At 43.5% G+C, this 26639-nt stretch overlaps 1 long non-coding RNA gene across 1 annotated transcript; it reads left to right on the top strand.

Moving 5' to 3' along the window:
* Positions 1 to 10711: 10711 nt before the first annotated feature.
* Positions 10712 to 12419, top strand: LOC141490215 (uncharacterized). The gene is made up of 3 exons (XR_012469094.1): positions 10712 to 10947; positions 11368 to 11461; positions 12207 to 12419. It is a non-coding gene; the product is annotated as an uncharacterized LOC141490215 (long non-coding RNA).
* The last annotated feature ends 14220 nt before the right edge of the window (positions 12420 to 26639 follow it).

Here is a 26639-nt window from a genome sequence, read left to right as displayed (position 1 = left end):
ACTTATCTGGGGATCCGAGATGACTCCTAGCCCAAGTGAGGCAACAGTGATAGTCAGGAAATCTCATGTGATCTTAGAGTGCATGGAGAGATGGCTCTCCATGAGGAGAATTCTAGGATTTCAAGTGAAATGAAGATCAACCCTCCTCCCCCAAAAGATGATTAAGGTAATAATAATAATAATGATAATAATTTCCATTTCTAGGACACTTCAAAGCTTTCACACTTCTTTCCAATACCCATGAGATGAGAAGGGAAAAGTAGCAGCCTTTATACCCTCATTTTACAAATGAACAAAAGCCAAGGTTGAGGGATTTTAAGTCATATTTACACATGAACACTTAGCCATTGTCTGAAATCTCTCTTTACTCCAATTCCAGTCTTCTTTTCATTCCAGCCTGCTTTCTATTATCCATATACTTCTCTATCACCATAGGAGTATGGAGCCAAGGCATAGATGGGACCAAGGGTCTGCCCTGGGCCTTTTGCCATCCATTTTCAGATCAATCTATCAATGAGTGGGTTTTTATTAAGGATGTATTAAAAGGTCCTGGATCTACAGCTGAAAGGGTCCTCTGAGGCACTTCATTGTTCAGATGATGAGACTCAGGCAAAGTTAAAAGGATCGCTGAAAGATCCACATGGAATAAGCATAAGATGGGGACCAAAATGCAGAAGCTCTTTTCTCACTTCACTGCATTGTTCCCAACAGTCAAACATTGAACTCATTTGAGCCTTTAGGCCTTTTCAGGTAAACATCCCTCAGTTGAAGCAACTCCCATAGACTCATATGGAGACATCATTATGGCCCATTATGGCCACTGTCCTCTGGGTAGCTTCCAAAGACTTTGAATGCGATAACCCCTTCGAAGCCCAACCCGGGAAGCGTCCAGATAGACTCTCATCCTATTCCTGGAGGCAGGGAAGCACCCAATTCTCCTACATCACTGGCCCATCACCTCAATGTAAGTGGCAAAACCAGGCTTGGAAGGCAGAGTCCACAAAGACCCCATTGCCTCCCCAGGAGCTCTCTCTCTGCTCTGGGCCACAAGCTTTTCAGAGGAAAAACAACATTCACACATTGGCTTCCTGACTCAGAAGTGCAAAAAATCAGAGCCATTGCTGATTAACTTGGAGATGGCCAGTCATTCCTCCTTTGAAAGGGCAATCTGGGCAGGACACGTGTCTAAACCTCTCTCCCTGAGGACGCACAGGCAGCATTCTGGGAATCTTTCTACACCAAGTAGCCAGGAACAATCCAAACAAGTGCTCATCCACCGCACCCAGGCTGACTCAAATTCTGCAGGAAACAGAGAGTTTGGGCTTCATTCTCTGAAGTCAATAAAGCCTGGTTTTGTGGACCCCTATGGGGAAGCAAAGGAAGCAGAATCTCTTTAAAATGGGCCCCTGGGGCCTGTTTGGGTTGAGTCCAGATCTCTGAAGCCCCGAAGACTGAGTCTTGCTGCCCTGGATGGGTCTGTTAGGCTCGGGGCCCCTAACCCTTCCTGCCTCCACTGATCTGGGGGGGGGTGAGAGAGGGGTTAAACTGAGCCCAAGATGAGAAAACCAGGTCCTCTGTAAAATCCCTTAAAGTTGGAGGTAATGAATCTAGCTTCTGTCTCATCTCTGTCCCTGTCATGTCCTCCCCCCACCCCTATCATGCTTCTAGAAGCAGCTGGGGGTGGGGAACAGCTGAACCAATAAAAACAGCAACATTGTGAGGTGCTGTGAAAACAGAGCCCTCAGCAGAGTGCCCTGGGTGGGTTCAGCAATGGGAATTCAATCAGTTTAACCCGGGCCAGGTGGATAAACCTGGAATCTTGAGATGCCTGGATATCACCTGGCAGCAGGATGAGTTCTTGAACCTGGCCCTGCCGCCAGTGGGTTCCCCTGCCTACTCTGGTAAATATGAGTGAGAGCTGACCATTGGGCATTCTAGATGAAGAATGAACAGCAGCTAGTTCCTTTATTTTACAGGGGTGGGTGGGGTGGGGGAGCCGAGACCCAGAGAGGGAAAACAAACTCCTGTGAAGAGGTCTTAGATTTATGTCTAAATGGAAAGTTAGAGGTCATTTAGTCTAGTCCCTTCATTTTACAAAAGAGGAAACTGAGACCCAGGAAATGGAAATGACTGACCCAAGGTCACGCAGCTATTATAAATGGTACCTTGCGGGTCATCTAACCCATCGCTTCAATTTGCAGAGAAAGAAACTGAGTGTCGGGGGTGGGGGGGTGGGGGGTGAAGTAAATAAATCAGGATCACCAAGTGAAAGAAGTCACTCCAGGATTCCAGGTCAGGTCCTTGGCTTCTGCATCTGGCACTTTTTCTTAATCTATCTCTCTATTGTATTCAGTTGGTTTCAGAGAAGAAAGTGAGGCTGGTAACTGCTTAAATCCAATCATGGCGGCACCTCCTAATGTCACAGTGCTTGGCGAAGGAAAGAAAAACCATCATAACAGTATAATTACATCACTGAACTACTTCACATTTGCAACATTGCTTGACCTTTATGAAAATCTCATAAACTAGATGCTCTTATTATCTTCATTAAGAGATGAAGAGATTGAGAATGAGATAAAAGTTCCCTGACTTGCCCACATAGATGCTGTGAGCCAACCTCTGAGTGTGAGGCTTCAAAGGTGAGGTATTCACCACACACACCTACCTGCTTCGCCTTAGAGATGCCCAGCTGCTAGGCTTGGGGAGCCACTGGCAGACTGGGCATTAGCTTTCTCTGAATTTGGGTCTTATTCCCCTGAAACTCCACAAGAAGTTTTTTTTCCCCCAGCACCTGGTCTAGGGTCTTCTACAGTAGCAACTCATTCAATTGTTTGTCGGTTGAATGAATGAGCACCTTCTTTATTCAACAGGAGCCTCCTCTGGATATTAAAGACTGATTGAAGGAGGAAACACTTCCTAATAGTAACAGCTACCTCACAATGGAACTGGGTATTTTGAGAAATCTCTCTCTGTCTCTGTCTCTTTCTCTCTCTCTGTTTCTCTGTCTGTCTCTCTCTCTCTCTTTCTCTGGAAATATTCTAGTTGAAACTGGAGATATATTTGGAATCTTTTTTTCCAATTTTGGTCCATCTTAAAGGCTGCTGAGGTCCTTTCAATTCTGCAAGGGCAGCTGAAGGTTTCCTATAAAGAGGTCAAGAATAAGGGATCCTGAACGAGACAGATGCAACCTTGGAGGCCACCTGTTCTTAGAAGAATGACAGGCATGCAATGGTTATTGAATCTAATCCAAATGTCTAGGTTTTAAACTGATGGAATGAGTGAAACCCAAAGAGGATCAAAGAATTGTTGCAGCTCACAAAGATGCATTGGAAGCCAAGTTGTCTGCCTCCAGATCTAGGTCTAGGATTCTCACAAAAAGGAAGGGTGACATGGGTAAGGCATTTCATCTTTATTAGCCTTTGTTTTCTCATCTATAAAATGGGTATAACGATTTCAGTTACTTGCAAGGGGAGGGGGAGGGAGAGACAGACAGACAGACAGACAGAGGTCAGGAAGATAGATGAGAGAGAGAGAGAGAGAGAGAGAGAGAGAGAGAGAGAGAGAGAGAGAGAGACAGAGAGAGAGAGACAGAGAGACAGGGAGACAGAGAGACAGAGAGGGAGAGGCAGTTTCTTCACCTATAAATGGGGTTACAAATACAACAATGTCACAGGATGAGATGAGCAAAGAACTAGGAAGCTTAAAACCCCTATTCAAATCTCTGTAGTTCTAAGAAAGGGTCTTTATCATGATTATCTCCTTTGGACCAATCCTCAGCTCTGTGAAGCACCCCAAGAAATCAGGCTAAGTCAGGGGCAGAGTCCCTTCTTTAACAGAAGTGAGCAACAGATCCTGGGGAATCCACTGCTAAGAGCTCCTGGGCAGCAATTTAAAAGGAGGCCAAAAGAGAGCTAACAGCAGGGTGGTCCCCCCTCCCCCATTGTCATTTGGAAGGCCTCAATCAATCAAAGAGATCTCTTCTTGTTTGTAGAGCTCAGCAGCTTGGAAAAGGTTTGGGGCTGATTTTCCTAAATCCTTTTTGGGGAGGGGCTGGATCTGGCCATCAGGAGTCAGAGATGGGGTGAAATGTTGCTTTGGTAAAAGAAGCCTCACCAGGGGGCTTTAGCTGTTTCCATCCCCCCACCCCCTCCCCATCAGTTCAGGGGCTTCATTTCCCTACAGCAAGACTGGAGAACTCAAATCTAAGGACTGAAGCCTCAGAAAGGCTTCCCTCTACCTCACACCCAATTACAAATCTCCTTCCTTCTGCAAAGATTATTAACTAGCTACAAATGAAAATGAAAAGTAAAAAAATGAAAAGCAAAAATTGAAAATGAAAAATGAAAAGCAAAACAAAGAGAATATGGATGAGAGTCATAACTGTGATGCAGTAGCTTTTTTCAGATTCATAGAAATGCTTTTCTCCCAACAACTTTGCAAGGTTGGGCTTTGGGTACTCTTGACTTCATGTCATTGCCCTCAGAAGGGGCTCCAAGACCTGCTAGGGCCATGTAGCTGATGATCATCTCTGACAAGGATTTAACCTGGAGGTCTTCAAAGCATAGGATATCATCTCCCTGTAAGAGCTGTGTTATTTTTGGTCATTGAACAGAGGAACGAGAAAGTTGAAAAGCTTACGTAAGGGCCCTCCTCAGAACTGGGGCAGGATTTGATGCCAGAGCTCTTCCACTCCAATCTTAGACCATGTTAGCTCAAGGCATCTCAAAGAGGCAGTGCCATTTGAACTGCAAGAAGACCCACAGGTTTCACAAAAAGGGTTTAAAAAATACTCCTCCCCCATCAATCCAAGAAAAACATAGTAGAAGGTATGTTTTTATTAATCCTGTTAATTTTATCATCTGAAACACATGGCTAGCCATCTGGCCCCTCTTACAGCCTGAGATTTACAATGAACAGTCATAGACTTGGGGGTGACTTGGAGTCATCATCGTTCCCTGGGTTTTTTTCCCCCATCTTTAATACGTGTGGTCTCCACATATCAAGCCTACTTACGGGCACTCTTGGGACCTAACATACAATTCTTTTCATAATTATTGGTCTGGGTCTTGGCTTCCCTTCTCTCCTGGTAGTCTCCTGACCCCCTTCCCCCACCATTTGGAGGTTACTCTCTAGGTATGTCTTGCCATCCAGTCTCCTTACCTACAATTGCAAAGGTACCTTGTTGGAAATTGTACAGAAGTGAGAGACAGGGCTTCAGTCTGTTCTTTCTCAGGTTCTAAGGTGTTGAAATGGAGCCTGAGAGAAGGCCATTAATGATTCAGGTTCTCAAAACCAGAGTGTCATGGGAAATGGAGGGGGAGGGAGGAGTGGGGCAGCGAAGTGGATGATCCCAAGAAGGTCAGACCTTTTCTACCAGACACTGATTCCTTTTGGAATTCTTTTAGGGAAGTCTAGAAATAACTGATAAACCCCAGTAGGGAGTGAAGGACACTCTTATTGACCCCAATAAATCAACTGATGGTGGAATCCCCTTAAGAGATTCTTTTAAAAAAATTGAGGAAAAATTCTGGGGAAAGCACATATCTTCTTTGAGACGTCACTATGACGTACCCCCTCAGAAAGTCTGGGTCTACAGACGTTGGAAAGCTGCTGGACAATTTCATCTTACAGTTCAATGGAAGCATGAGGTCTCCTTTGCAGTAGGGCTGCCTCAAAGCACCAGGGGAAATTAATAATAGCTGACATTTATATGGGGTTTTAAGGCTTGCAAAATACTGTAGATCCATTATCTCATTTGATCTCACAATAACCCTATGGGGTAGTAAATTAGTTTAGTTCCAGATTCCAAGGAATAGAGATTAATGCACACTACTTCACCATAATTCTTCACAGTTTATTAATATTTGGACTATTTATGGCCTTCCCAGAAAGCATAAATGAATACCTGCCCCAATAACTTGGATAATGATATCATCAGTGGCATCAGGACATACTTTCTGATAATGAGAGCCACCTCAAAATGGGCCAGGCTGGCTGCCTAATGGCATTTCCTTTTCAATGGAGTCTTTGAGTAAAGACCAAATGACCACTTGTTCTGTATGTTTGTATATATGTATTTATGAGTCTTTGTGTGTGTGTGATAAGTATTCTTTTTTATGATATGAGTTGGACTAAATAGAGATTCCTTCCAACTCAGAAATTCTATAATCTTCCATATTTTCAAAGGCCTGAAGCTGGGAGACTTGTGTCAGTCCAACAATTTTACCTCTGGTAGCACAATACAAATGCCTCCAGCTGCCCCTCTTAATCATGGTCCTAGTTTTGAAATCCAACAAAATAGAACTGGGTTCTATTCCCTTATTCCTAGCTGGGGTATCTTGGTGACTCGAGCCTCCCTTGAGCACTAATTTTTTCAATGTGAAAGTTTTGGATCCTGAGGAACACAGCCCAGTGATGGAGTCACCCCATAGTGCCTCGATATGGGAGAGAAACCACATCCAGAAGGTCAAGGACTCCCAAGCATCCAGACCATCCCCAGAAGTTCTGTTTTCCATTAAATCAAGCCATGGGGTGAAATGGCTCTGGAGAAGGCAAGAAGAAGGCTGTCTTTGCACAACATTGCCCCTCACTATGATAAACATAATGTGCACATCCTGTCATCGTGTATAGGATGACGCGGTCTTTGATTATGAGCATTAACGATTACTGCTGCTATTCCTTCTTGTTACTATTACTTCGTTGCTACTACTATTATTACTTTACTAAGATGCTACTACTGCTACTGCTACTAACTATTACCTCTCCTACTACTTTCCTCAGCTTGCTGCTCTAGGCATTTCAGGGAGTTTCTCTGTAGCGGTAATCAAGGACTTCTCCTAATGGGAGAACTCCTTCATTCTGTATTGTCTGGTATGTATTTTCCTTGTGTGTGTCTGTATTTTTATATATATATATATATATATATATATATATATATATATGTATACACATACATATATATATATATATATATATATATATATATATATATAAAACTCGTTTCAGACATCTACTAACTGTGTGACATGGGCCAGTCACTTTACCCATTTGCCTCAGTTTCTTCATCTATAAAAGGAGCTGGAAAAGGAACTTGGAAACCAATCCAGTATCTTTACTAAGAAACCCACAAAAGCCTGAGCAACAAAATCAGATGTGAAAGGAGTTGAGACTTGGATTGGGGACTTCTTTCCTCCTCACATGTCAAAATTATCCAAACTTCAATGGGACCTGATCACATCCCCTCCAGACAGATATATTTTAGTCTGACACTCCTTTCTCTCTGAGGAGAGCAGAGTCTGGCTTCCAACCCCAACCTCCTGCTTCCCTTCCTGGTGGAAATGACAGTCTTCCTTGGAAAAGGGGTGGGGAGAGAAGTCTAGAGAGGTCTCTTCTGCCTCCCTTTGAACCACTGCAGGACAGCCCATTGCAGTCTATGGATCCCCACTACATATGGCGACCTCTTCCTATATTATTGGAGCATCCGTCAAATGAACATCATGTAGCGGAGGAAGAGAGGATGGGTAGGGAGGAGGATTGCCTTCAGGCATTTGAAGGCTTATCTGTTTCGTTTTCCCCCAAACTCAGGGCTAGATCTGGTGTTGGCTCTAAGACTTCTCAGCTTTCTCACTCTGAAAGGTACTGCTTTCCCTATGACTCCTTCGTGTTTGGTCAGTACCTCCCCCCTTCTTTAGAATGAAAGTTTTCTACAATTAGGGCTTGCTTTCTTTGCTGATGTGTGCATTCCCAATGTTTAGCCCACCTGACTTGTGTGTGAGTCCCAGGAGCAAAGGGCAAAGTTGTCAGAAGGCAGATCTAGGTCTGAATTCAGGGAAAAACACAACAGAAACACTTGCTAATGATTAAAGCTTTTTAAGAGGAGGTAGTGAGCTCCCCCTCATTAACGTCTCCAAGCATGACTGGACATATTCATTGGAAATATTGTAGGGGAAGGAGAGGAGTTTGAAATTTATTTGGGGCCTGGATTGGGCTAGGTGGTTGCAGAGATCACTTCTGATTCTTTGAGTCTGTGAAATCAGCTCAACTCCTAATGTATGCTTTTTTTGACCCTGAAAAGCAAAGCCTTTGAATGGAGGGCTTGGGAGTCCTGCCCAGAAATACAGATTAGGACTGAATGGTCCCAAAGGATCACTGCCTTTCTTCCAAGGTACTAATTGTAGGTGACCCAGCATTGGGATGCCTCATTTCATGGTAGTGGTGTTCCATGGCCAATGAAAGCCCTGCCTTTGTAGAATCATCTCTGAAAGGACCTTGGTGCACTCCCTCTGAGACTTTTAATGCCACAGGTCTTTAATTCAATGAAAATTTATTGATCACCTGTTGCTTACAAAGTGCCAAGGTTATAAATATACAAATGATGCCATGCCAGATCTCAAGGAGGACACTCCAATTGTTGTTCAATCTTGACTCCATTTGGAGTTTTCTTGGCACGATACTGGAGGAGTTTGACATTTCCTTCTGCAGCTCAATTTGCAGATGAGGCAGAGTGAAGTGACTTGCCCAAGGTCATATAGCTACTAAATATCTGAGGCTGAATTTGAACTCAGGATGATGAGACCTCCTGACTCTAGAGACAGTACTCTATCTACTCTGCCACCCAGATCCCACATTGGATGAGGACGGGAACTATGGAAGTCATGGATAAAGATAATAGGAGTGCAAAGGAGAGCCCAGGACTTTAGGAAGAGATGCACAGGTGGAGATGGTCTTCTGAGAAGGGGGATGAGGGGGAGTCGGGGACCCAGGGAAGGAAGGCTTCCTCCAGGAATTGGCCCCTGAACCAAGCCCTGAGTTCTGAGCAGAGGTCCTTCCAGAGGTGAGTCAAGGACACAGTACATTCTGGAGATGGGAGCAGCTCTCCGAGGTCCCAAATCGGGAGCAGTCTGGTTTGACTGGAATTCTGTGTGTGTGTGAAGGAGGACAGTGGAGAATGAGACTGGAGCCAGGTTAATAATGGGAGCTAACATCTCTCTAGAGTGTACAGACATTATGTCATTCAACCCTCACAAGAACCCTGTGAGGCAGGAACTCCAGGCAGGTGTTATTCTCCCTTCAAAAAAAATGCACATGAAGAAACTGAGACCTGGAGATGCTTAGTGACTCAGCCAGGGTGGCTGAGTGAGGATCAGGGTTAGGATTTGCAGCTATGTCTCTGTTGACTTTAAGTCCAGGACTAAACATGGTGTGGACAGGGGATAGACTTAAATACCAAAATAAGGAGTTTGTATTCTCCCTAATAGGTAATGGGGAGTACCTGGCATGTGCAATGGGGAGGTGCTTCAGGGTTTTTGTCAGGACCTGTAGTCTGGTTGGCTCTGACCCTGTTGGATCAGGACAAGGTTTGCTCTATTGACCTACCTCTGGGCTCTCAAGGCCCAGGGTGTCTCTTCTCTATCATCAGATCCAGCCCTCACTGACTGTCTTCTCTCCATTGTAAGGGCCCAGTGACTAGTACCCCAATTGCTTTTAAACACTCAACATTGAATTATTATTTTTATTTTTTAGTTTTAGTTTTCTTTTGGCAAGGCAATGGGGTTAAGTGGCTTGCCCAAGACCACACAGCTAGGTAATTATTAAGTGTCTGAGGCCAGATTTGAACTCAGGTACTCCTGACTCCAGGATCAGTGCTGATACTGAATTATTTTTACGAAGGGTGCTGACCCTGTTTTTTAGGTTGAGGCTCTATTATTTAAGAATTCAGCCTAGGTATGGCTGGTAATTGTGCCCTTCTGTTGAGGTGGAAGAAACACTTGGTTCAGACTCAAAAGCTCTGCCACTTTTTACCTATATAACCCTGGACAGCTCATTTAATTCCTATTTGTCTCAGTTTCCCCATCTGTAAAACAGGGATAGTCATGGCACTTACCTTCTAGGGTCATTGTGATGATTAAATGAAATAATTATAAAGCATTGGCATATAGATATGTGAACTCACAGGACTTACCCTAATCCAAGCCAAAGGAGCTCCCTGACTTCAGCTTCAAGGAGGAGGTGTTTAGGAGGAAAGCCAGGAACCTTCTTGGAAGTCACCATCTGAAAAGGCCCACAGCTGCAAGAGTGTATGTAAATATAGTCCTCTGTGGGGTGTGAGATCAGGAGGAGAAAGAGGCCAGGAGGTCTGCCAGGTGTCAGCAGAAGAGCCACAGGGACAGCTGCAAAAAAAAAAAAAAATTAAAGAAAATGGCGGAGGAGTGTGGGGGAGGGGGGAAAGTTGACCAAGAGGAGACTGGACAGATCGGGTGGCAGGACTGAGTCTTGACAACAGAAAGCCTGTGGATCTGGGTTTGACTCTCCACTCACCTATTTCTTACTCGGGGCCAGTCCTGAAGTCACAAAAACCTGATCTCAGATGTGGTCTTAGCCATTTACTAATTTTGTGACCCTGGGTAGGTTATTTCACCTCTGTTGCCTCAAATTCCTTGTCTGTGAAATGGAGATGAAAATAGCTCCAACTTCCCTGAATTATAGTGAGGTTCAAATGAGGTAATAATTGGAAAGAGTTTTATGTAGTTCCAGGCCAAAGTAAGCACTATATAAATAGATATTATTATTATCATCATCACTGTCATCAGCATCATTATTACTATTGTGATTATCATTGTTAGATCCACTAACTTTCAGACAAGGGTATCCTGAGGGGGATCCCAGGACTCTGTCCATTCCTATCTCATCAACCCTTCTCTAGGTGAAGTCGGATTGGCATCTTTCTCAAAGCCAACTGCAGCATTGGAAGGGCCTCCTTGGATGGGGAAGAAGACATCCTCCCAGTCCAGTTCTGTAATTCCACCATTCTTCATCATGCCCCACCAGCTCTTCCCAGTGCCATCACAGAGGTTGGGAGGAGAAAGACTCCTCTGTTTTAGTGAAGAATTAGCCCAATGAAGCTAACTACCTTCATTCTGAGAAAGGCTCTTGAACTCAGAGGGGAAGGTGAGACAGTCAGCCACCGTCTACATGCAAATGTTGATTTACTAGCAAAGTCAGCCTCTTTGGAGAGAGCTAAGTATCAAGAGGTGTTGAGGGAAAGGCTGCCAAGGCTGGGCTGGGCATATTAGAAGTAAGTAGACAACAGACACATCCCCTCTTCATATCCAGAATGTTGATAATGGCAATGTTATTACAAGGGCACCATTCTCAATGACTCCTTGAGTTTTGCGTCACTGTCCAACTTCCCTCCTCCATCCCTATTTCTCACCACTCTATTGTACTCTAAGTTTAATATTAACTCAAGTCAAGTCATTAACCACTTATTAAGTAATCAACCATTTCACATTTATTAGATGCCAGCTCTCTGCCAGGCACTCTTTTTTGGAATACAAAGAAAGGTAAAAGACAGTCCCCTCTCTCTAGGAACTCGCAGTCTGTTGGAGGTGACAACAGGTGAACAATTATTTACAGACAAGTTATGGAAAAGATCAACTGGAAATCATCTACTAGCCTCAAGGTGGGTCAGGAAAGGGTTCCTGGAGAAGGTGGGGTCATAGTGGGGCCTGAAGGAAGCCAGTGACATGAGGAGGGGGAGATGAGGAGGGAGAGTCTCTCAGGCAGGAAATCAATGGTCCTGGCTGAAAGTATAATGGAAGAGGGAGTAAGGCATAGGAAAATTGGAAAGGCAGGGGGGGTTCCCATTCTGAAAGGCTTTCATTGCCAAACAAAGGGTTTTTATATTTGATCATAGAGGTGATAAGGAGCCCTGGAATTTGTTGAATGAGGTGGGGCTGGGGGCCAGATACAGGTCAGATCTGCACTTTGGCAGCTGAGTGAAAGATGGCTTGGAGGGGGGATGCTTGAGGTAGGGAGACCAAGATGGAGATTGCTGTCATAGTCCTGGTCTGAAGTGAGGAGGTCTTTCCCTGGGGTGCTGGAAGGGTCAGAGGAGAAAAACACGGAAGAGGGATGTTTGGAAACAAAAAATTGGCAGGACTTAGCAATAACTTGGAAATGGGGAGTGAGAATGAGGAATCAAGGCTGACCCCGGGATTGTGAACCTGGTTGACTGGGAGGAGGGGGTAAGCTTTTGGGGAAAGATAGCGAATTCCATCATAGCCATATTGCTTTGTCTATGTGACATCTCATTTAAGGTGTCTGATGGGCAGATGAAGATTTGACTCGGGATTTGGGGAGAGGTTGGGGGGGTAGAGGTGTGGATCTGGGGATCGTCAGTATGGAGATGATCCCTGGATTCACAGGAGCTGATGAGATCCCTGAGTGAAATCATACAGGAGCAGAAGAGAGGAGTGACCAGGACAGGAGCTGTTAGTATGGTCTGAATGAAGAACCATCATGGAAGGCTGAGGATTGGGGACCCAGATGGGAGGGAAACTATGAGAAAATGGTGCCCCAGAAGCTCAAAAAGAAGAACAAGAATAGGAGGGTGACCTGCAAGACTCCTGGAAGGGAAAGGAGAATGAGGATTGAGAAAAGGCTATCCAATCAGACAATTAAGAGATGGTCATTGCCATGAAAATCTTTTTGTGTTTCTTAATTTTAGGATTAAATGAAGAAATAAAAGCATTTTAACAAAAAGCATGATCAATAACTTTAGAAGGAACAAATTTAATTGAATGATGAGATTGGAAACCAAATTTCAGAAAATTTAGAGAAGAATAAGCATTTTTCTAATACCTACCATATATATGTATCTGTGCAAAGCTCTTGAAAAATATTATCTCATTTGATCCTCACAACTTAGGAGCAAGACACACATCTAACAGTTGAGGAAACTGAGGCAGATAGAGCTTAAGTGACCTGGCCAGAATTACAGTATCTGAGGCTCCATTTGAACTCAGATCTTCCTGACCTTCAGGCCCAATGCTCTACCCACTATAGTGCTCCCTAGTGGTCTCTAGAGAGTGAGCAGGGAAGGGAGGCACTGACTGTAGACAAGTTTCTCAAGGGTCTATCTCAAGATAGAAGAGATAGAAGATAGTGAGTGGGGATGGAGGGATGAAGTGAGGGCTTTTGAGGACAGACAGTAGGAAAGTAGCCAGGAGACAGGGAATGGTTAAGGCCAAATGATAGTGGAGATGACAGAGGGGGAATCTGCTGGGAAAGGATGAGATGGAAGGAGATCCCTCATGCTTATAGAAGGATTAGCCTTGGCAAGAAGAAAGGCCAGTTCTTCACGGATTGGTTGGTTGGTTTCTGTCTAAAAATTCTACAATACAGTTTTTCAGCAATAAAAGTCTTTTCCCATTTAAGTACCCACAAACTCAAATAAAAGGGTGAATTGAAAGAAGACAAGGACTCTCAGCTGAATAACACAAGAGTGAAGGAGGAGAGAGAGGAAGAGGGGATCAAAGAGAAGTGAGATGAGGAGGAGTTCAGGAGAGGGATCTTTAGGCAAATGACCTCCATTTTTGCCAGAGGAATAGGAAACAAGGTTCTCTGAGAAAGAGGCAAGGAGGGAGAGCCTCAGCAAGTTTGGGGAGGGATGAAAAAGTATGGAAAAACTGTGGTGGTGAGTGGGAGAGTGAAGCAATTAGGGAGGTGTAAAAGGATTGCCTTGAAATAGTGGGGCCCAGTGGAGGTTATGGAACATAAATTTGGAGTAGACCCAGTCAGCACAGCTTTTGATTCTCTGCAGTTCTCTTCAGCAGCCTGCATATGGGAGCAAAGGTTGTGGGCGATGGGGATGATCCAAGACTGGAGCCTAACAGGGCAAGGTCAGTGGTTGGACATGTGCACCAGGGACTCAAGAGAAGAGGTCAGTGTAGACTTAAATTGCTTCAACAAGGGATCCAGATGGGGAAGGGAGGAAAGTGTAGCTCATGGAAGTGGGATGGTGGATGGGGAGAAATAAGGGTGGGTTCAAGCTTCAAAATTGTCAGAGACATAGGCTCCCCATGAGGCAGAGAATGAGATTTGCAATAAAGTTACTGATGACAGTTGAGATGGTCAGTCCCCTCTTGATCAGTCCGGAGTAATTGTTCAGTGATTTGCCAAGACATGTTTGAAAAAAAAGTGAAGATGAATAAACAAAGCTGAGCTCTTTGTACCCATACGTGAACCATCATCTGCAGGAGACAAGAGGGGGACATGCCAAGACAAACACTATATTCCCTCATAAAGATCTCTTTGACCTTTGCATTGCTTTTAATGTCATTTTATAGATTTTTCCCAATAAGAATGATGGATGGCCACAGTCTCCAAAGGACTAAAGCCGAGAGTCACCCAAAGGGCAATGGAGAGGCATACAGCAGGAGTGACTAGTTTGGCTAACATATGGACAAGAATTATGCTGGGGCATAATGCAAAGGGGATGGTACTGGAGAAATGAGTAGGCAGACTCTGTGCAGTGTCATAATTAGATGGAGTCTCCAGTATATGGAGTGGACCCCTTGGGAATGGAACCATTTACAAGAGGACATGGACAAGAGTTATACAGGATGGGGGCAGCTAGGTGGTGTAGTGGAGAGAGTACTGGCCTTGGAGTCAGGAGGATTTGAGTTCAGATCTGACCTAAGACACTTAATTACCTAGCTGTGTGGCCTTGGACAAGTCACTCAATCCCAATGCCTTGCAACCCCCCCCCCCCCCAATTAAAAAGGATGAGATGGGCTGGATGGATTGAGATCTCCCTCACTGGACAGGGAGTATTCATATTGACAAAAGTATTGAATTTCACAATAAAGGAAATTTGCCTTACTCCCTTCAGGCACTTCACACTTTGGTCCACCTGGTCTATTTTCTGTGCCCACATCGATCCCTGTGCTTTCCTACCTCTGCATCTTTGTTCACAGTTTCTTCCATCTAGAAAGTCATTGCTCATCTTCTCTGTGGTAACATTCCACCCCCAAACCTTACATCCATCAAGTTTTCCTTGGTTCCTGCCTCACTTTCCTCCCTCCTCATCACCACCAATCTCTGGACCTCACACAGTCCCCACTTCTCTTGGCTTTTTTCATGTAGATCCTTTAATCTATCTGACTTTTGTACCTTTAGAGGTAAAAGGAGGGGATCAAACAATCTTTAAATTATTTCCAGGCACTGACTTTCTAAGGTCTGAGATGATATAGTCAGATAAATCTTTGACTTCAAAAAGATCTAAAAAGGATCAGAATGGCTCAGAATCCTCATCCTGGATTTTTGGTGTGTGTTCATCTCCAACGACATGATCTTTCAGAAAAATCAGGTATATTTGATACTAGGGTAGGGCAAATGGGGCTTTGCTCCAGGGCACTGACATTACTTGAAGATTATTAGTGTCTCTCCCAGATCCCTGGCATTTTCTCTAGAAGCAGTTTCACACTGGTATCCCAAGGTCTCTGTCTCTTCTCCATAGCCTGTCCCAGTCTTCCCTGGGGCTGAATTCCTAGTCACACTTTTGGCTATTTGACTCTCCCCATCTCTTATGCTATTCTTATGGAGTGCTGATTCATCTCAAAGAAAAGAAAGAAAAAAGAAGAAAAAATCCCCAAAGAATGGAAAGGAGAAAAGGAGAGTGAAAGGGAGTCCATGAAACATTACCAATTGAAGTTTCAGGTGACATGGAAAAAAAAGAATTCATTCTTCCTGACGTTTCTATGGCATTCTAGTCTTTATAAAACATCATCGCAACAGCTTATTTTACTTTCAGGTTTGCCAAGTGATTATCCAACTTGTGTTGGACCTCCCAGCAACTTTGGAGGGAGGTGGGTATGACACTCTCAACTGTAAGAAAGGATCATACAACCTGAGGTGAGACTTGAACTCAGACCTTCCTGACTGAGATGGCTTGCTTCCTGAGGGGCAGAGAAGGGGAAGATGGGAACTAAGAACTGAGGGACACATTGAATCAGGTAATTTTTAATCTGACAATCTAACATAAGGAAGAGTGGACAAGTAAATAGCGTTCTGGTCTCAGAGTCAGCCAGGTTCAGCCACCCTGGGGAAGTTCCTTCATCTCTCAGCATCCTGATACATCATTCAAAGCTTGTACACTAGAGGCTGGCTGCTAATCTGCATTTGCAGGGAAAGGCCCCCCCCCCAATGACTACTCTGTTCCCCACTCCTCCCTCCTGCCCCAGATCCCATCACTTCACACAAACTGTGTTTGCAGTTGCTGTGGGTCCTATTTACCCCTGTCACTCTCCCACACTCCATTTGCTTTCTGTTTCTCTGGTTTTGGCACCCACTTTCCTGGACAAAATTACAGGCCAACTGTTTCTGGAAAAGAAGTCTTTTCTTAACCAAGACCCAAGAAGAAACCCATTTTGGCCTCGCAGAAAACCAACCCATCTGCCCCTGTGGGAGCATGGATGGAGGATTGAGTCCCCTCTAGAAAAAGGCATGAGAAGTCTGGGATGAGGAGAGGCTGGGGCTGGGGGCTGGGGCTGGCGCTGAGGGCTGGGGGCTGGGGGCTGGGGCTGAGGCTGGGGGCTGGGGCTGGGGCTGGGGGCTGGGGCTGGGGGCTGGGACTGGGGCTGGGGCTGAGACTAGGGGCTGGGATTTTCCTCTAGCTCCCGCTGATGCTAAGAGGCCCTGGTGTTCTCCATTACGAACATTTCAGCAGTTTTCACCAGGGTGCAATTTATCACCATCATATGTTTTCAGTCAAGTTTCTCAGCGGCCCTGTCTATCTCTTGCAGTCTCAGTGGAAGAGCTTGGGGATAGAAATGACATTCTTCCTTTTTGAAGTCCCTCCCACTGAATGATGACAGTGTTTAGAGCTGACCTGGACCCCAGATGGCTGGACATCTTTAGGGCTGTTGTAAGACCTGGATGTGGTTAATTTGTGCTATTCGCAGGCCTGGGCCCCTTTGGACTGCATGGAGAGTGTTGGCACTGGAAACAATGGCGGGCCTCCTGCCCTCTTAAATCACTGCAGCTGATGCTTGCCTTGGTCTGAGTAGCCCAAGCATTTCAGAAGAGATGAATGGGCATGAAGTGATTAGAGTCAATGTTGGCGGCAAATGGGACACACTGGGGAAGGGAGATGGGGCAAAAGAATGAAAAGTGACCCTGGCCCCAGCTGAGAAATTGGAAACCTGGGGCAAGAGTTGCTAGTGAGCACATGAGGATTGACTGGTGCTCATTCCCTCAGGAGAGTCGCCTCACATCTCTAGCATTGGAATAGAAGGTCTCTAAGGTCCCTTCCTGTGCATATTCTATGATTCTATCATCTTGTCTGACCCACTCATTTTTCAGAAGACATTGTGGCTTGTGGATTGGGCTTGGGGTCTGTATCTATATGTCCTTGGGTAAATCATGTTTCCTGCAAAATGAAAGTATTTTCTTATATGGACCCTAAAGTCCCTTCCATATTTTAGTTTATGAACATCATAGGTTTAGTTTAAATACTGCTACTTATTTTATAGATGAGGTAACTGAGAAGAGAGAGAGAGAGGCAGAGAGACAGACAGAGAGAGAGAGAAGAGAGACACACACAGAGAGAGACAGAGAGAGAGAAAGAGACAGAGAGAGAGGGAGGAGAGAGAGAGGGAGAAGAGAAGAGAAGAGAAGAGAAGAGAAGAGAAGAGAAGAGAAGAGAAGAGAAGAGAAGAGAAGAAGAGGAGAGGAGAGGAGAGGAGAGGAGAGGAGAGGAGAGGAGAGAGAGAGAGAGAGAGAGAGAGAGAGAGAGAGAGAGAGAGAGAGAGAATATACCATATGACTCAACTGGTAAAAAGTTGAGGGAAAACTTGGCTTCAAATCTCAGGTTCTTTCCATTGTGCCAGAAACTCAGATGTGGTGGTCAATCTTTTAGACTTGGATGAATTTATGATTTTGTCCATGGGCCACTTTCCCACAAACAACCATGATGGCAGCCCATTCATGTGTATTTTTTGACTTCTTATCTTCTTAAAATCTTCCCCAAGGCAGCATGCTTTTAGATCTCTTAATATGGAGAGTGTTTATTGATGGAGCCCATGGGCTGTTGTCCATTGCTCTCACCACCACTGGGCCATGTTCTTCTCCATTCATAAATCTCTCTGATTACATTCACTTGTGCAATTCTTCACTAGTAATGTATTGCTGCTTACTCACACCCAGCATGTGGCTCCTCATTGCCCTTTAAGTGACCCCATCCTTGAATTCTCCAGAATATTCAGTATTCCATAGCTTGCAATTCTATTTGAAGCTATTTTTTCCCTTTTTGTTATGAGGTCTTATGTAGTCTATCTTCTTAAACTGGGTTGAAAGCTCATGAAACCATTCCAATTCAAGAGGAAAACTTTAAAAAGGCTCTGATTTGGAAAAGACAAATAAGATTATACCTATAATGTCACCCCATTCTTATAACTGATGACTTAGCCTCCAACTGTGCTGAGAAAGTTCAGACCATCCATAAAGACTTTTTTTCCATTCCTTTCCTCTAGACCTTAGATCTTCCTAGCATCAACTTCCTTTTTTCTCCCTCCTTTCTTAGTGAAAATGATATTTTTGTTCCTATGCTTCACTTGTGCCTTTGGACTCCTCCCCTTCAGCTTTTGCAAGAATCTCACATCAATAGAAGTCACCTCTTTCTCATGAATCTTCTGTCTCTCTTTCCCATTTGTTTACAAACACATATAGCCCTTAATAGATCTAGGATGTTCTTATCCCAACTCCCACTCAAATTGACCTTTTGGGGCTCTAAAGGTCTATCTACAACTCTTCCTCAAGATTCTAGGTATGTCCCTGAAGGATTTAGAACATTTTTTATAATATCCCCCCCAATTTGAGCCTTCATTATGGTGAATTCTTTCCAATTCTAGCTGATATTGTTTTTATAGAGGTGTATGGTTTGCAAAAAAACAAACCTTTTCAACAATGGTGTCAAACTCAAATAGAAAATTTATCTATAAGGATCCCTACGGGTCACTATTAACTTAGAAAAATAGCATTAACATTATCTATATTCTATTTTGTTTTTATTTATTTTGTTAAATTTTTCCCAATTATATTTTAATCTGGTTTGGACTGTCTATATAGGTGGAGGGTTTTAGGTCAACTTTTCATTGTCTGATACCTCTACTTTCATTTGCTTCTTACAACAACCCTGAGAAATAGGTTATTATATCCTTGTTTTATAGTTGAGTGAGCTTCTCCTCAGAGTCAAAAATCTAGACACCTTGAAGGTATGATTTGAGTCCTCATTTTGAATCTGATGCTCTTTCCAGCATACTATTCACTTTTATTCTTTAAGCCTTCACAATACTCAGAAAGCCTTTCTTTGACCCTTCTCCCCTCATGCTACCATGCCATTTTTTCTCATCTATGCATTACTAAGTTTCTTACAAATGTAGACTAAACCCAAAGCCTGCCTTTCAACATATTCTTATCTCATTCTCTTGCAGACTGCCTCCTGACTTCACTCAACCAACACTGTTCTTTCATAGATGACCCTCTAAGTGACACAGTCAACAGCTCTCCCTGTTCCCCACCACAGTGTTTATTCCATTTGTCCTTTGGCATCATTGATTGTCTTCTTCAACCAGAAATCTCTTTCATCACTGGATGGCAGACCTCCTTTAGGATATCTGTCAAACAGTGGGATTTATGGGTCAAATGGTATGGATATGCTATTCACTTTCTCTGAATAATTTCAAATGATTTTCCAGAATGGTTTGATTCAATCACAGCTTTAGCAGTAGCATCATATGTCCATCTTTCCATAAGCCCTCCAACATCGATTATTCCCTTCATATGGTATCATAGCTGTCTCTTAAAAAATGGGTGTTGAATTGTTGAAGTGACCCACATAGTATTGAATATGTCCTTCTTGGGAAAAGTTTGTGAGTTAACTTTTTAAGTTATAAGGAATTGAGGGAACATCCAAGTTGCTACTTATAGCAGAAGGATGCTGATATTGAGCCAATTGTTCTTAGAAAAATCATTATTGATATTCTATAAAATGGGAAGGGTCTATTTCTAATTCTCTTTCCCGGTTCTTTTTAGTCTTTTACACGAGAGTAAAGAAGGCACTCTAGTGAGTTAATTAATAAAGACCAGTTGACAAGAGCCTCACCTTGAGTTCTCAAGACTGCCTTATCTTCCACCAATTAATCATGATTTCCCATTTAAAACAGATCTTCCAGCTGCTCATGTGTGATGTGTCAGCTGTCATAGGAGCCCCAGGCCTCTACCATGCTAGAGAGAATCTCATCACAAGACAAGAGACAGTTATGAAGCTTGAAGAGAAGGCATATAAAACACCCCCCCCCAAATTACAGCAGTCAGTGAAGATGCCACAGTTTGCCAGACTGACAATGCATGGTAAAGAGAATAGCAAGGGCAAAACATGACAAGAATAGGAGATATAAATCACAATCTACTTGCCATCTTCAAGGAAAAGGAAATGAAGGAAGAGAGGAAAGTAATTAACCTGCCACATGTAGGTTGCCACATCTAATTTTTAAATCAGAGAGAGATCCAGGGATGTGTTAAAACAGGTAATCTTATGGTTGCAAGGGACATTAAGATAGTTCCATCTAATCTTCTTATAATACTGTGGGGAAACTAAATAGTTTGAGTAAAAAGCCCTGGGTCATATAACTGACTAGTTAATGGTAGGGTAGTAAGGTGGATGGGTTAGAGATCTGACCCTATAGTTTGGAAAACTTGGGTTCAAATCCACATCTGATGCAAGCTGGTTGTGTGATGATGGCCATCACTTAACCTGTCAGTGCCCCTGGCCAATTCTCTTTGACTCAAAATTGAAGAGCAGATGCAGATCAACTGTGGTCAAGAGCGGGGTAGCTAGAGGGTAAAGTGGATAGAGTGAGTGCTGGCCCTAGGATCAGGAGGTCCTGAATTCAAATGTGATCTCAGATAGTTAATAATTATCTATCTGTGTGACCTTGGGCAAGTTACTTAACCCCATTGCTTTGTTAAATAAAACACTTTGGTTGAGAGGATTTGTTCACTGGGTATTCCCTAAATAAGACTCCCAACCTAGCCCAGTAGATAGAATGTTAGCAATTAGGACAGCATGATATAGCAGAAAGAGTACAGAGGACCTGAGTTCAAATCTTGCCTCTGTCATTTATGATCTGTGTAGCTGAACATAGAGGTGAGTCCTCAGTTCCATTATTTGTAAAATGAAATGGTAGGACTAGGTGATCTCTGAGATCTCTCCCATATCTTTCTTCCTATGAGTGCTAAACATAAAACCAGAACAATTTGGATTCATTCAATCCTGAATTTAACTTCTTCCTTGTGCTAAACACTGGAATTATAAGAAAACACACAAAAAAGAAACTGCCATCAAGGTGCTAATAGTCTAATGGCAGAGGCAAGTAGTTCTGTATGTACAAGATACATCCAAAGTAGCTGGAAGGTCATTTCAGAGGGAAGATAACAGAATAGGGGGGTGGGGTGAGGAAGAAAGAAGGGTCTCCTGCAGAAGATTGATGATAAAATGGCCAGGGAACAATGAGGTAGAGGTGGTGAGAGAGCATTCTAGGAATGTTGGACAGAACCATCACAGATGCTTGGGAATTGGGGCTGAAGCATTGAAGAGAGGAGGCTGCGGTAGCTGAATCTCCAAGGGTATGATGGAGATGAGGTATCAGAAGACAGGAAAAGTCACATGGGGATGGGTTATAAAGGATTTTATGAGTCAAATAGAAGGTTTACTATTTGAGAAGGAAAAGATGAGAGGACTCAGCAAAAAGACTTGGCAGACACCAACTGTTAAGGGCTGAGATAAGGATCAAGATCCATCACTGGATGCTGAGAAGGAGCAGATGGATAGAAAAAAAGGATAATGAGGAGTGGTCAACATCACGAAATCTTTGAGAAAAGAGAGAATCCATGAGAATAGGGGCATCATTAGAATCAAAGTCTATTGAGAGGTCCAAAAGCATGAGAACTGAGAAAAGCTCATTTGATGTGGAAGCTTGATCCTGGAATTTTGGAGAGAGCAAAGAATGATAAGGTTAGAAATCAGATTGCAGAGGGTTTAGAATAGAGGAAATAAAGGCACTCAGTGTAGACAGCTCTCTGGAAGAGTTTAACTGAGAAGGGGAGGGAAGATGTGGGATAATAGCTAGAGGGATGTTAGAACTGAGTTTGATTTTATTTTTAAAGAAGGTTGAAGATATGGGTAGGCTTGTAGGGAACAGGTAAGCAGTCAGTAGACAGGAGAGATTGAAAATAAGTGATAGTGAGGATAACAAAGGGGGAAGAGATTCTGGAGAAGGTGGAATGGAAGGAAGGTAGAGGGTCTGCCTTGGCAAGAAGAAAGGTCTTTTCTTCAAGTGAGATGGGATGAAGAAGGAGATGAAGGCAGGGGCAGAGGTGTCTGACTGATGTGAGAAAATGAGAAGATGATCAGAAGGGGTTCTTGGCAAGTGATCTCAATGTTTTTGGAGAAATAGACAGCAAAGTTCTCAGCTGAGGATCTATCAGGAGGAGGGACCAGTGGAGTTGGAAAAGGGATTGTCAAGATAAACAATGATGATGATGATGATGTTTGTTCATCATTCTTGAAGTCCGGGACATCATATGATGTGGATTTGAGGGGGTGAATCTGTGCTAAGTCATCAGGCTCACTTTTTCCTCCAGAGCCATCTGGGTCCAGTGGCTAAATATGAATCAGGATGACTGGAGTTGGCCCTGAATGTGAAGCATGTGAGATTTGCCCAAGGTCACACAGCTACTAAGAGTCAAGTGTCTGAGGTCGGATTTAAATTCCTGAACTCCTAACTCCAAAGCCAGTGCTCTGTTCACTGTACCACTCTATCTGCCCACCAAGATTAGAAAATATGTCATGGCAGAGGTGGAAAAGGTTACTATTGAGTCAATTAGGGAGGTATCAAAGAATCACATAGCAGCAGGGAGGGTCCAGTTGGGGTGATGTGACATAAATCTGTAATGGCCCTAGTCAGCACAGTTTTGTGATTTTCTGTAAATTCCTTCAGAAGGACATGAATAAGAGCAAGAACACCGACAGGGAGTCATTGAGGGTTGATGGTTGGCGAGGCCTGGCTGACGGTAGGGCAAAGGGTAAAGGATAAGACTATATAGAATAGTTTAGAGATGAAGTGGTTCAACACTGGGTCTAGATAGGTAAATGAGGAGATTATAGTCAGTGCAAGGTTGGAGGCTTGGGACAAAAGAAAAGGAGAGGATATGGAAGTCATATTGGCAAAAGGTGATGAGCCCCTAAAGGAATTTTGCAATTCAAAAACAAGAAATTAGGATACTTGTTGGTGAAGACACGATCAAGGGTCCAACCATCTTTGGAGGTATCTGAGGTGGAATGGAGGAAAAGTTTATGGGAAATGAAGACGTTGAAGAACTGGGAAAGTAGGGACTTTGATGTATCCCCAGAATATATGTTGAAGTTCCCTGGATGAGGAAAGATGAGGTAGTGAGGTAGGCAGACATGGGCTACCATATCGATTTGGGGTTTTTCAGATTCCTTTTTTTTTCTAGTCCTGGAAAGTCCTCTAGGAAGTTCAACATCTTAATGCTGTATAACCTTCCAACTCCTTTTCTTTTCTACAATTCCATGAGTGGCATAGCTTTTCTATGGGCAAGGCAAGCCATTGTGAGATCAGGATCCATTATAATCACCATCATGGAGCAAACAAAAATAGAATATTAGTGATATTGATAATACTTCCAGTAACAATTATTTATATAGTGGGGTTTTTTTTTTTAGGTTCACAAAGCAAACATATATGTGATCATAGCAAAATATTTTTTTAGAGGACCTAGAGGTCTTTTAGTCCAACCCCTTCATTTTGCAGATGAGGAAACTGAGTCACAGAATTTCCTGAGGTCTCATAGTTGATGAGTAGGAGAGGGAACTACTTTTGTGCTCTGGTTTGGCATTCAATACCAATAGTCTTTCTATTTCCCCCATCCTCACTCACAAGGGAGACTCCAGGAGAATTGCCCCCATTTTATAGATAAGTAACATGCCCATTGTCAAACAGTATGTGAATGTCAGAGGTGGTATCTGAACTCTTCTTAACAAGGTTCAATGTTCTTTTGACCGCATCATATTTCCTCACTGGGTCACACTGTCTCTCTACTCACACAATTATACAAGAGGGGGGAAAAGTGCCAAACTCCAAAGCTCCTTTTCCTATCAAAGGACAGAAAGGACAGTGCATTTCCTTGTGCCTGTTACAATGAAACAGGGGAAAGTATCTGAAATGGAAAATGTGAGCAATCAAACAGGCCAAGAGGATGAGGATCACATTCCCAACATCTTCTTGTGTATTCAGTTCAAGAAAAATCCTTTCTCTGGTGAGATTCTGGGGAGAAAGACTATTTAAAAAGATATAAAATAGGGGAATACATAATTTATTATAGCAAATACAGATGTCTGTCGAGAAAGTAACAAAGCAAGTAAGGAATAAGGCAGAGAGAAAACCATGAGTGGTGGGCCCCCATCAATATGCCCTTGAATAGAGATGCCGGCCTTGGCCCCACTGGGAGCCAGGACAAAGATGGAGTCACACAGAGATTTGTCAAGAATTAAAACACATAAAAGTTGTGAGAACCTCGCTCTGCTGGAGAAACGTGTCACTGACTTTTTGTGGGGTTGTGCCAGGCCTCCTGATGGATGGATGTCATGAGAAGGCTGTTATTGTGTACCGTAATAAAGAGACATCTGGTGAGTTCCCTTTTGGGGAGGAGAATGGTCAGCTTCAACTGGAATCCAATGGTCATTTCCATCTTGTCTGCAGAGGTTGGCTTTATTCCATTGGATTTCTGATATTGATTCTGGCCTGAGCCCCCACTGGCTCTCCCTGAGTGACCTTTTGAAGCCTGTAGCTGAACCTGAACAAACATAGAAAGAATGCATTCTGGACAAATGAAGGGAGTTTCAAGAGCCAAGACACTCTAGGAAAGCTTCATCTTACCTTCCTATCAAACCTGTCATAGGAAAGCCTCTGAAAACCTAAAAAATTATGAATAATCCTTCCATCCCTCCCAAGCCCCCATCCAGCTTCTTCCTCTCTGGGGGCCTCTGGGTAATGATTTCACTTTACCAAGTCTCAGGCCTCCAGAAAACTCACAGACATCATTCTGCACGTGTTTCAAATGGGTCTCCCGGGGACCAGGGCAGGCTCTGGTCCAGAAAAGGTGTGGAGGATTTGCACAAAGAAATTTGAAACTCTGGTCAGTCACGAAGACATTTGACCTCCCAAGCTTAGATCCAAGCCAACTCAGCCTGACTTCAGTTTTCCGTAGCAACCCTCTAGGCTGGGCTGAGTTTCTTTTGTATCAGAGCCAAATGGAGGGGAGTACGAACCCCCAGCTATTCTTGGTACCCACAGAAAATACTCTCTGTCTTCTAACCTCATGCATCAAGTCTGAATTTTGAGGCAATTGGGGCTGGGGAAGGGAAAGATTGCTCCATTTCTGAAAGAGTCCACAGAAGTCCTCCAAAGGATCTAGGGGTAGAAGTGATCTCATGCTTGACTACACCCCTTCCTCCTTCCCAAGGAGACTTAATAGGACCAGGCAGGGTGTGGGTACCAGCTGGCCAGCTGTCAGAAGCTCAGCATCATATCTACATTTAATGAGGCATTAGAAGAAAACTTTAGGGTGATTACATGTTTCTGTGGGGCTTTATAGGTGACAAAGTGAATGGAACACCAGGTGTGGAGTCAGGAAAAACCTAAGTTCAAATCTGACCTCAGATACTTCTAGCTGTGTGACCCTGGACAAGTCACTCAACCTATGTTAGCTTCAATTCCCTCAACTGTAATAAAGGGTTTAATAGCAGTACCGACTGCCCTAGCTGTTGTGAGAATCAAATGAGATGATTTTAAAGGGTAAGGCACATGCCTGGTCCAAAGTAAACATGTTAGAATCCATGTTAGAAGTAATAATGAGCACAATAATAATTATTATTTCCTGTTGACCTTGGGGTAAGCATCGGTTTTCCTTTTCATTAAATGAGACGATGATGAGATACCAGGGAAATTGTGCTAGGTGTGGAATCAGAGAATGTAGGTTCCAATTCCAATTCTCCCACTGACTAGCTGTGTGGGCAGGTCACTGTCTCCTACTAACCAAACCTCAGTTTCCTTCATAAAGTGAAGGGGTTGGGCTAGATGACCTCTCAAGGCCCTTCTAGATCTAAATAGATGACCTAAAGGAAGTGAGGCATAGTGGGAAAAGTACAGTGTTGGGAAACAGTTTGACTCAGCCATTTTTTAGCTGTGTGACATTGGCCAGAGTCCTTAACCTCTCTGATCCTCTTTTTCCATATGAGGAAACTGATGACTCTAAAGTGCCTTCTAGCTCTGAATCCATGATTGTATGGCATAAGTAGGCTGGGATGGTTCAGGTCCATAGTGGATAAGATGACCCGTCAGGTGGATCCTTATTTTCTCTGCAGCTTTGCCTCATGGAACCTATCTTTGTTGTTGCCTCAAAAGGTCTTTCTTTTCTTTTTTTTTGCAGGAGTCCCAAAATCAATGTCATTTACTCCTAAGGTTTACCCTCAATTTGGAAAGTCTGGGAGGTTTCTGGAGTCAGAGGTAAAAGGATAGAAAGAGAATTGGACAGTGAAATCAAAAGAAAAAAAGGTGAAAATGAAAGCTTGGGTTTCCCTGAATAGGCTAAAATTGCACTTCTTCTCATTGGCTTCATAGGTGATGACACAAGTCAGGGGTCTGGGTTTGAATTCTGGCCTTGCCATTTAATTCTGGTAAGTTCGGGTATCTAAGTTCTTGGCAGAGTGCCTAGAA

This window comes from Macrotis lagotis, chromosome 5 (assembly GCF_037893015.1).
Source record: "Macrotis lagotis isolate mMagLag1 chromosome 5, bilby.v1.9.chrom.fasta, whole genome shotgun sequence".
In the NCBI taxonomy this organism is placed as follows: Eukaryota; Metazoa; Chordata; class Mammalia; order Peramelemorphia; family Peramelidae; genus Macrotis; species Macrotis lagotis.
The sequence above is the reverse complement of the archived record's forward strand: the minus strand, read 5'-3'. Positions and strand labels throughout refer to the sequence as shown.